The following is a 12,130-nucleotide window of genomic DNA, read 5'->3' as shown; positions in this document are numbered from 1 at the left end:
ACCTGTGTCAGGGTGACAGCCTCCACACAGTGCCAGGTGTACAGCATGTGTGCAGAGAGAGATACAACAGCACATTTTCATGCTCTTTATTGGAGGTTTAGCTAAACTGGCCACAGCAAATGGAGGAGGTGCATTTATGTCTTCAGAGCAATAAAATGGAAAAAAAGCATGAATTGTGTATATGCTCTCCTCTTTCAACTCCTCTTCTTCCTAGGTCATATACTGTTTAGGTGCTCCTCCAAATCAAAAACAAATAAGAAGGAGAGTTTATCATATCTGTGGCATCTTTGGTCAGCATTTATTCAGAGGTACAGAAGAAGTAAAAATAGACATTTAGTTTTAGCTGTTGATCATGCTGAAGTTAACAGAAGTTATATAAGCTGTCGAATACATTGTCATATTTTTCCTTGTCTCCCAAATCTGCTTCCGTTCTAAAGCAAACATCCTTGGGTATCTATGGAAATGCAATGCCTTTCATCATTTCTTGAAAATGTCAGAACTCTGCTGCTTCTGCAGAGCTGAGCTTAGAAACAGAAAAACCAAAGAGCATTGTCATATCAGAAGTCTCCTTTAAATCGTGGATGAGGACTGGAAATTGCCTGGAAACTGCCTGGGCTCAGTGGTGTGTCCTATGGATCTTCAGTGCTCTTGCCCCAGTACAAAGAATTTGTCCCTATTTACTCAGACCAGGGCTAATGGAAATATTTATGTTGTGTGGAACCAAAACTGCTTTGAAAGAAGAAAGGAGATCTAATGAATCTTCAACCTAAAGCATCTTGGAATAAGAACAAAGCTTCTCAAATGCTCAAATTTGTATGTTTTACTGAAAAGGGTTTGGAAGGTTTTAATTTCTTATCATTCTCTATGCCAGATTTTGGGTAATTTTTTTTCTTTCAAAATGGTTCATTAATATGTCAGTTGACTTTCTAGGAATGTGGTTTTTTAATTACTAATTTGCAAAGGGATTCAAGATCTGTGCATATCACCCCTGATTAGTATGTCTGCACATTGTAAAACATTCTGCAGCACCATTCTGTGCTATCACATCTTGTGACAGTCTGTCCTGCTGATTTAGCAAGACTGCACTGCATGCAATGTGGCAGTGATCCCAGGGACTTAAATGGGTGAGAAAAATGGTTTATAGAATACTTTCTTAAAAATTGCCTGAGGAAGGAGAACTGCCTCAAGTTTAGTCTCCAGACTGATGTACTGACAAATTTGTTCCCTTGTCATGTGCTAATTGTTTTGGAATGGGAATCACTTGCTCCTGAATCTTTCTACCAAAGCAGCATGTACAAAATTAATTTCACAAAACTCAGCAAGAGACCATATGGAAGGGGAAAAATGGTATTTATTTTAAACAAAGTTGATTTCAGTCACTAGCACATTGTGTTGTGGATGTCAGTCCCTTGCACTCCCACACCGTGTACTCAGAAGCATCCAGTCATGTGTGATACTTTCATACACAATCTTCTATTAATGTTTCATTCAGACCACACAGAAAGTTAAATTGCTCTAGCACACATGCCCACCATTGGGTTATACTGGTGCGGTTTTCTTCTGTGTCTGCAGCTACTTTTAACTTTGGGAATTAAAAAGAGAAAGATGGAAATTGTAGAGGCGAGTTCTATTACATACCTTAAAAACCTGAGCCTTAAACATACCTGCAGGTTGTGGATAGTTCTTATAACCACTCCCTTGCAGGGCGAGTAGAGCATGAAGAATGCTTTGCTCCTTTTCTTCTGCAGAACTGTGGAGATTTTCTGAGGTAAATGTTGCTGTTTTGAGCTTCAAATGAAATTTGGGTGACTCTTTAATCTCAGGAATTGAACAAATACATTTGATTCCTTTGCCTGAGACTCAGAAATGGCTCTTCTGTATTAGCCACAAGTCAGCTAATGGTCATCTTTTACTGGACTAAGTCAGCTCCTGTGCCAAACACCTCATGCTTTTTATTTTCATGTATCTTAGTTTAGTTAACCTAAGTTCCAATGCCAAACACTTCATATATTTAATTAAAGTATTTTAGTTTAATTTTTAAATTATTCTATTTTACTTTTTGGTTTGTGTTTTTTTGTTATTTTATTTTATTTTAATTTATTTTATTTTATTTTATTTTATACAGTGACTATTTAGTTTTCCTTTGAAATCCAGGGTACAAATCCCAAACTGGGTTCTTGGGCACAGATTTAACATGTTCTTCAATAAAGGTTCCAGCTCTGTGCTAAACAAGCTGCTCTCTACCAGATCCAGACTCGGTCTCAGCTGTGACCCCACAGAAATGTCAAGTGTTTCCAAGGAAGCAGGCCTCTGCTGAGAGGTTTGTGTGTTTCATCTGTGTATTTTGTGTGCTGATGAGAATTTGGGAGGGTCTAACAGAGTGGCCAGCACATTTGGAAAACATGTTTTAGACAGGCAGGGTTTATGGAAAGCGCATGCCTTCCCAAAGCAATTATAACTCACCATTTCCAGGGCTTTGGTTTCCCATGCCCCACTTGTTCCTGTCTCAGTAGGAGATAATTTTACCGAGACATAGAGGAGACTGTTCAAAGCATCTGCTGACAAAGGGCTGAGTGTCATGTTGCAAATGCATGTCCTCATTTGCTGGAATTGTAGAGGCAAAAGATAGCACAGAACTGGGGTTGAATATTAAATTTCCCAGCAAGAAACAGCTAGCAGGGGCTAGTTGCTGTGAAATCTGGATGAAATTAAAAGCAATTCCTTTCTTGCAAGGAAGATGATGATGTGAGAGTGATCTCTTTGGGAACAGGTACACTTAGGAGAAAGCCTACTGAGAAAAGTCAGGTTTTAAGCTTACCTGGCACACAACTGACAGGAGAATTGGAATGGCAACATCTGGGTAGGTGATGCAGGGCTGGGAATATCTGGCTAGTCAGTGTGTTAGTTATGGGAATGTTGGGCAAGAAGACAGTGAAATAGTTATGGTCAGTCCCATAACTGAGTGTTATTGCCCTCCAGGCCAATAATATTGCCTCTCTGTGTGAGAGCAACCACAGTGATACTGGGTTTGTCCATGGGAGAAAGGACTGAGAACAGAACCACTGCTCTTCATGATCTCCTTGTGTGGACATACAACATTAAAAACCTTATTGGCACCTTCTTCTTTCGGTGACAACTTTCTGGCAGAGACAGAAGCAATAATGTTTACACTGTGCTATCAAACAGATCCCTTTCTTCTCCACTCTTGCCCTTCCCCACTGAAACTGTAAACTATCAGGGAAATTCACCTCTAGAGTCTCTGTCTTGCTGCAGTCAGATTGTTTAGCTCCAAATCCTGGTCTGAATACAACTAATATTGTCAAAGATTTTTTCAACTTTGAGGCAAAAATGATGGCCTCAGGCCTATCTTTAGTGAAGGATCTATTAGCAGATGCCAGGGGTAGTTAGATCAGAAGATAATTATGTACTTCAGCGCAATATTCAGTTGTTAGTCATTCTTCCCTGATGGTAAAATGCGTGACAGTTTCGGGTTTTGATTGGCACCTCCATTACCTGTTCTCAGTAAACAGATTATTGGCCTCTATTTTTTTAAATAGAAATTTGACATCTTCACCTTGCACACAGTCTTGTTACCCAGCCTGCTCTAATGTGTGCTGCAACTAATAAATGAGCAGCTGCCATGGCTACTGTAGCATACAAAAAAAAAAAGCTCTTCAGCTTTTAAGGAGTGGCTGGAGGCAGGTAATTAACCACAGCTTCACTCCTTGCACGCAAAGCGCCTGGAAAGCCACACACCAGGCTTCCCTGTGGATTTCCCTTTTATCAGCACTTACTTCAAGGATTGCAGTGTCCCTGCCAGTTCTGGCTACAGCAAGAGAGTAAGAAAAAGCAAGGCAAATCTAGTTATAATTAAGCTGGTGATAATAAAGGGGCCTTAAAAATATAATAGCAGGTTAATCTTTGGAGAACTCCCTTCACCTGCTTCCTTTCCCCCATTCCAGGCTTTATTCCTTTGTGCTGTTATCTGTTCACTGCTTCAAGAAATGCATCTCTAATGCATCCAGGAGTAGGAGGGTGTTCACCAAATGATCTTGGCTCTTTTCAAATCAGAGCATTGTTGTTTATGCATCTTAATCCACTGGTCCTCCATTTCTGAAGAATCCCTGATATTATAGAGCTATTTAAACTTATTTTTTAGCATGCAGGGTAAATCACATTCTGCTATGCAGCAGATTGTTATTTGTCTGTCAGGCTGCAGTAAGAGGTCTGATTTCTGCCCACTGACTTCACTGCAAAGTTCTGTGTTGCCTATAATTAGGGTAAAATTGGGTCCAAGAGTGTTAAATTATATCTTCTCAAGCACAGAAGAACATACCCTGACTTTCAACCATATCAATCTGTTTGCAAACAACAGTGAAATTCTTTTTGGGTCTCACTGAGCCATGACAACATGACAGTCTCTTAGAGCTATAGATTGGATTTCAGGACAGAAATTGCTACTACCAGCTAGTTTGGATTCTTGTAGAGAGAGGCAAAAATTCAGCCAGAAACTTGCTGCAAACCTATACATCCTGGGTGAACTGTAGGCCAAGAACTGCAGCCTCTTTGTCTCAATAACAAAAAACTCTTACCAGGAAAGCTACTGGTATTGGTTTATTGGAGTATATTTTATTTCTCTCTCTCTCATATCTCATTCAGAGCTTATTCACTTGTCTCAGAAATTCAAACCATTAGTAGTTGCTCTTTGAAGGTCACCAATAACTTTAAGTTGCTATAAAATTAATCTGAAGCTGAAGTTGCAATTTCACTCATACTCTTACTGTTCAAGTAGTATATTTTAAATGTGTTTGGGGGTTTGGGCCAAGCATGGGTATGAATCAAAATAAATACTTGGCTGACTTGCTTGGGTATCTTCCTTTGGCAATCTGTTTCTAGCTCACAGTTTGGCCTTCTTTGCAGCTGAGATACCTGGTTCTTTTTCTGCCAGCTTTTTTTAGTGTGTTTTTTTTTCTTGTTGGTTTTGGTTTCTCTTTTTGCTTCTTCTGTCTGAAGCAAAAAATTGTCTTGGTTTAGCAGTCTAACATAGAACTTTGTGATTTCTCAACACTCCAGTAAAGAGTTTTCAAGCTTCCTTGACTTTTGCAACTGCAATCCACGTGTTTTAAAAAAATATTGCTTATTACCTAACTTGTGTAGTTCTCTATAATTCATTTTTTTCCGAGACAAAGAATTATGGTGATAACTGCTGGCATTCACTCACACTGCTGCTTGTGCCCAGCTTGCCTATCTGTTGACTTCAGTCAATCTGCTAAGTCAGGTTGTAAGGTTTGCAAGCCTCTGCAAGAAAATAAGCTTCTTATAGGTGCCCTTCTTTTAAAAATCCTCCTAGGTTTCAGTCCATCTTCATCCTTTCCCCAACCCCTCCCGATTCCCTAACTGTTTTCTGTGGCCTCACTCCTAAGGCATGTTTGAGCCTTGCATAATGCCTGCCTGGGGAGGAGGGAAATAGTGATGGCAGCCAGCTGCCTCAGCCAGCTGGGGAACAGAGTGCTGGGGAAGCAATTTTTGTCCTTGGTCTTCACCAGCCCCTTCTCTGCACCAGTACTGAGTGTGGGAGCCAGCTCAGTGACTGGTGAGGAACTGCAGCTGGCTTGGGATGACTGGGTTTCTCTTGAGAGCCTAAGTTCTAGCTGTTGTCTGGGCTCCTGCCTTTAAAAAGGATGAGTGGTAGAATGTTTTGTTGTCCTGTTGTTTTCAACTGATTTAAGCATCTCTTAAACTTGGGTACACTTGGGGATAGCAAGTGAAGTGAAATAGTTGTCTTAGCATCTTTTCAAAATAATTTGAACAGCAGCAGACTGCAACTTAAAGGGAAAACTTTTCCTATTTTTGGGTGATTGCATTTGCAGCTCTGAGTAATTTAGAGAATATTTCAGCATGCACAGTGCAGACAACCAGGAAAAAAAAAAAACTAAAGGAGGAGCTAAGCAGCTGGATTTTCTCCTGTAGTAGCATCCACTGGCTGTCCAATGCAGTCACTTTGAAAAACAGCATTATTGCATCTCATCCTGGTCAAAATCTGAGTGGTGAAAGAGTAGTACCACTGAGCTGGTGGGTAGGAATTGCATCTACATGGCTCAGTGCTGGCAGACTCACTCCAGCTCTGAGACTGGGAGGAGACTTCAAGTTCCTCTTGGGCCATACTTCTGCTGTGAAGCCACCTGATGGCAGAAATACAGTAGGAAAGACCACTTGGAGAGTTATGGCAGGTTATTAAGAAAGTGCTTGTGGAAGGAAATTCCTCTCCTTTGCACCACAGAGCCGGACACACTCCTTGTTCTTGTGCTTTTTTGACTACAGTGACAGGTTTTGCCTCATACAAGAGCAGTGTTGGTTGTCTCAAAACATTTGCAGAGGAGCAAAGCACAGCCAAGACCCACTGTCCACCATTTGCTGCTGGTCAGCTGGCACAACAGCACTGTACAAGGAAAACATCACTTCTTCCTTCAGTAAAACACCCATTCTTCCTTCAGGAAAAAGTCTATTGCATTAGAAGCAGCAGGATGAATTCCGCTATGCTTCCTTCTTATACTAATTGTGTATTAGGGTATACACAAGATAATTTTAAAGTGAAATTTTTCATTCCCAGCCTGTGAAAGATTCTGTTTTCCAGCTGCTGGAAAATAACATGAGCTGATCCTGTAATGAACTCTCTCATGTAAGAATTGCCTCATTACCACTAAATGTTGCCAGCTCTTAGATTTGTGTTCTACTTCATAAATTCTAAAAAGCAGCTCAGTGTATTTAGAAGCTATTTCCCTGTTTTAAAAGGAACCAGAGTCTATTCCACGACCCAAGCCAGATCCCTTACAGTTTAAATGAAGATAGATTGCCATGAGCTTCTTCCAAAAGACGAAGAAAAAGTTTTTGCAGAGCAATTTCTCTTTTTTTTTTTTTTTTAAGGAAAAAGAACCTGTGCTTTTTGTGTTCCTGAAGAACAGTGAGTAAGTCTGACAAAATTGCACTATTGTGTGTGCCTGCTAGTCAAGTATGAATAGAATTTTTTTTATCATTGGCAGAAGTCAATAAAGGGCCAGAATCCATTTTCCCTGTTTCTACATACCAAGTCCATTCAATTCACTCCAAAATAAAGTGGAGCTACTTCGGAAGAGCTAATGATGAGGTCTGGAGGGTTTATCCCATCAATTTTTAATTTGAATACAATCCATGTAAATGTTGATCACTTTAGGTCAGTTCTGTGTTGCTTGAGTGCTACAAAACAATGAAAATCTCTTCTAATCATGGTGGGTGGTTACTGTGAATTTTCATATTTATTGGCAGCCTGAAGTAGTGAATAAGACGAAGAGGCAATTTTATTTTCTGACCTAGACAGGTATAGGCAGAGCAGGACAACAAATTTGTACCGTTATTCATGTTGCATACACCCATAATAAATGGAAGGGAATTTGCTATAGGCTGCATAAGTAGTTCACAAAAATGAAATTGCCAAGGAGGACATCAGTTCTGAACTGTGCACCTCCCAAATATCTCGGAATTCTGCATGGGCAAAAGAGTAATGTTGGATATTAGTAGACACTGTTACATGTTGGGTTACACGTGTTGGGTTTAACCAATGAATCTTTCCAAAAGGAGCTAGAGCGGGGAAAAATCCATAATGCAGTTGGGCACATTTCTCGTTTCCCACTGAAATCTGTCTGCTTCCACCATGTACAGGCAGATTTAAACAGATGAAAATGTCAACTAAACAATGATTCTATATGTACATAAATTCAGATATGAGAGTGTTCAGTTATTTATTTTATCTATTAAAATGCTGCTGGGATTTTGACTTTGACAAAGAAAGAGTCTTCATGATCTCCTCATGAAGATCAGAATCAGAAAGCAATATCTCATGGCAAACAACCAAAACTGGATGAGTTCAAAGATTCAAGAGGATGTGTTCAGTCAAAGATATATTCAGTCTGCTCAAGAAGTAGCATGCAGCTGTGTCCTAATAAAAATAAATAATTGATTTTTTTTTATCTTGAAGGGTTCTTTCCTTCATTGTCTATCCAAGAGAGCATTTTTTGATGTTATGTCTTCCTTTTTTTCATAATGTCTTTCAAAACCAGGCCTAGTGTCAAGAACCCTTCCAGTGTCAGCCCTGACATTTGGCCATTCATTACACTGGAGTCCTTCTGCACTGCTCCTGGAGAACAGCACAGCAGTCAGCTGGGAAAGCCATGGCTGGACCTGGACTGTGGGTTTCCCATCCACATAGGACAGAAATATGCAGAGAAGGAAAACACCAGGTCTGATATGACAGTGCTGAGAAAAGCTTCCAGCTGAATCAATAGTTACACCAGGAAACTGTTGGACTCTCTACATTGACTTTTTTATTATCTAAACCCAAAATTCAGTTTTACTTGTCATGTCCTAGCTGGAAGTAAAGTGCATAAAACAGGCTGAACTTCCAAGTGTGGGTATAATGAAATATTTAACCCTAGTACCCTATTCAGCCATTGCTTAGTGTTCCTTTCAGTTTTCAAAAAAAGTAGATTTTCTTTCAGTTTTTCCCCAGAAAATCTGTTAACAGTTTTAATTTCTTATTGCAAGAAGGGCTGAAAAATTTGGCATCTGAACATCATCACCTTATGGTATGTTGTACCTGAGCAAAAATTTACCCCCACACTTCACAAAAGCAGAATTCATGGAAGGAACAGTTGTAGCACATTGAAGTGCTATTTAGGCTGTCAGTTCTCTTTCCATAAATGTTTTTAAATCAGGGATTTAAATTAAGCATTCACATTAATCACTCTTAAACTAATCAGTGAATTGATTCCAAATCTGGCAGTCAGTCAGTGTTGATACGAGATTTGCTGCATGTATACTCACAAATTTTGTTTGCACAGTATTTTATTGCAAATATAAAAAGGCAAATGCAGTTGTCAATTATGAATGAAATTGAATCAGGACAAACTGAAGTATGAAACTGATGTATATATATTCAGCAGCGTGTGAGTATGGACAAAACCACCTGAGATTTGACATCTTATTTGATAGATCTTCTTGTAAATAATAAATCACCTTTTCTTTCTGCAAACAACATGAACCATGCTCATCATTTGAGATCCTTTACATTATTAACAGCTTGGCAGAGAGTTCAGAAACTCAGCAAAGAAAATATTCAGGAGATCCTATATAGTTTATATTAAGATTCCGTGCTGATCTTTTGTACATAGCTTTTCTATTTTACTAGGCAATTTACATAATTTTGTCTTAGAAAATCATGGTCTTCTGGAAATGGGGCATTTCCATACTGGAATTATTCAGAAATATGATTTGAATGACAAGAATCACAGAATGTCTTGTTGAAAGAAACATTTAAAGATCATCTAGTCCAACACTCTGCCATGGACAAGGACACCTTTCATCAAACCAGGTTGCTCAGAGCCCATCCAGCATGGCCTTGAGCATTTCCAGTGACAAGGCATCCATAACTTCCCTCAGAAACATTTCTCAGTGCCCCACAATCCTCATAATTAAAAATGCCTTCCTTATATCCAATCTAAACCATCCCTCTTTCAGTTTAACACCATTGCCCCATGGCCTACCACTACAGGAAGGCTGGAATCTTTTTTACTCAAGTAATGCATACAGTTTGCTATGTATTTCAGAAAGTGAGACATTTCCACCAGTGCTCTTACATTTTTACAGCTCCTGGAGCTGATGTGCCAAGGGGCAAATTTCTTCTCAGGTACAGTCTGGCTCAACATGGGTCCTAAAGAAGGCATGGCAAAAGAAGGGAAGAAAGATAAAAGGTACAAAGGGCATACAGACAATTTGTAGGGCACAAAATAATACTATTCATCCTCTGAAAACAGTAACACAAAAAAAGTCTTTGTAGCTAAAGCTGGTTACTTTCTAGCCTTGACATGCCACGGAAAAATTTCTATGATGTAACCAACAATAACAGGCTGTTATCTGATGAAGACAGTGGTACCTTAAAAGCCTCACTGAGTGATGCAGAGCTGGGCCTATACGTTTACTCCCAAAAATGCCAAATATTTCTGCATAGGAAGGAAATTCCATATTCTCACTGCAAGAATTTAGTGGACAAAGTGAGGAAACCAAAAAAATCTGTCATGAAGAAAGAAAAGACTGCAGTTCAAGAAGCATGAACCAGATGATGTACCCCTTTCTCTCAATCCTTTTTGTTTTCTGAAATATACCTTCACAAAAACAGAGGATTGCTGAGGCAGGGGAGAAAACTTGGCAGGAAAGGATTCATGTCCATGCCTTTCTTCTGGTGCTGTAGTGAGCATGGGCAGGGTGGACATGGAGATGGTGGACAATGACATAAACAATGTTCTCTTGCACAATGGCCACCTAATCTTTGGCTGTAACAGTAGAAATTCTCACTCCTCACACTTCTAGTATATGATCCATGGTCCTGAGCACTCTGGGGCAGGTGTAGGTGTTTCAAAAAAGATGAAGACCATTCTGTTCTTTCACACCCTGAAAATCTTTGCACGAATAGGCAAGCTTGGTTTTAGGTCTTGAAATTACACATGGGCAGCTCAAAGTAAAGCTATCATTAAATATTCATTAATTCCTTTCTAGGAGTAATTTATTCTTTTTCTTAATTCCCCCCTCCCCCCCCAAATAGACATCACTTTGACTGGTTTTTGTGGCAGATAACCTGCAGGGCTAAATGGAAATTGAGTTTGTGCCCTTATTTCTAGAGTAATTTGGATTGGTGATGTATCACTGGAAAAAAGAGCCATCCTAGCTGCTAGGCAATTTTAATAGTGATTTAGCCACTTTTCTCTTATTTACGGTAGTCTTCTTTTCTTAGTTTCATATTTTCTTATTCTTAATCTGAACATGTAGTTCATAGATAAATAATTATTTACTGTAAACAAAACACAGATTTCTTCCAATAGTGATTTGTAATAATTATATAAAATATAAAAGGAACAAAAACAATCTGGTACCCTATGGAACATATAATATCTACAACAGGTTTTCTTAATTGCACCAACCTGTATTTTTCAACACATAAGCTTACTGAAAGATCTGCAGGGACATCACAGCTGCACATCTGATTAGCTAAAGCTAAACAAATCTGAGTGTTAATTCAGTAGAATCCTCTGAACTGGTAGACAGCCAACTCAATTAAACAGTTATCCTGATAAAGAGACACAAAAATGCTTCTGAAAAGACTTGCCATGACATAAAGTAGCCATCAAAGTAAAACTACAGCAATAAGGAGATTACTCACAGCATTTAATTTGTCTTTGGTATTTATTTCCTTATTATGACTGGAATCTCTGTTTGTAATGGAAGTTTGGCACTTCACACTGATTTAAGAGTTTGAGATACTTCATTTCTGTATCACTAAATGAATATACCCCTGTTAAGCAGTTTCACTCTCATTAAGTATAATTGTGCTAAATTAGCATCCATGGAGATGTCCTGGTTAAAAGCTTTTTCTATACCGGTGATTGTATACAAATCACATAATCCTGGTAAAAAAAAAAAGAAAAAAAAAAAACCCTGAGCAGTAGCTAAGAGAAGGAATTGGTAGATGCTTTTCAGAAGAGCAGGCAGGAAAGTATCTTCACACCAGCCTCTCCTGGGACAGGGAAGATTCAATTTCTCAGCTAAGTCGAGGGAGTGGTCCTGGCCCCTGAGGGTTGCTATTTGACGCAGGTGCTTCTCTAAAAGAGACACTTGGCCATTGCAGTCCAGGCTTGGGCAGAGTCCTGGTTCCACAGTGCTTGGCTTTGCTGAATGGAAATTATCTGCAGTGCTGGTGTTTCTTGGGCTTCCTCTGTGCACCCTGCACAGGAATGGTTTGCCATACAAATTCTTGAAATGATCCTCTTAAGAATTAATGTTAGGAGAAAGTTTTTTCCTTTTTGAGCTGTTATGCTTAACATCTAATTAGCCCATGGTGTCAAGGCTAACATGGTAACTCTGTAGGCCAGACATTTCTCATGAAGAGTAAGGAATAATTTAAAACCATCATTAGGAGCTGCAAGGTCTTGAAAATAGAAATTCTCTTCACTTTATCTATGACTTTGGATAACTGTGCTACAGTATTCCTTCCAATTTAGTGCTCATTTCTGGAGTTACTAGGTAAAATAACAAGCTGACATCTGTA

This window comes from Passer montanus, unplaced genomic scaffold, assembly GCF_014805655.1.
Source record: "Passer montanus isolate IOZ18808 unplaced genomic scaffold, ASM1480565v1 scaffold10, whole genome shotgun sequence".
In the NCBI taxonomy this organism is placed as follows: domain Eukaryota; kingdom Metazoa; phylum Chordata; class Aves; order Passeriformes; family Passeridae; genus Passer; species Passer montanus.
This window is presented reverse-complemented; position numbering follows the sequence as displayed.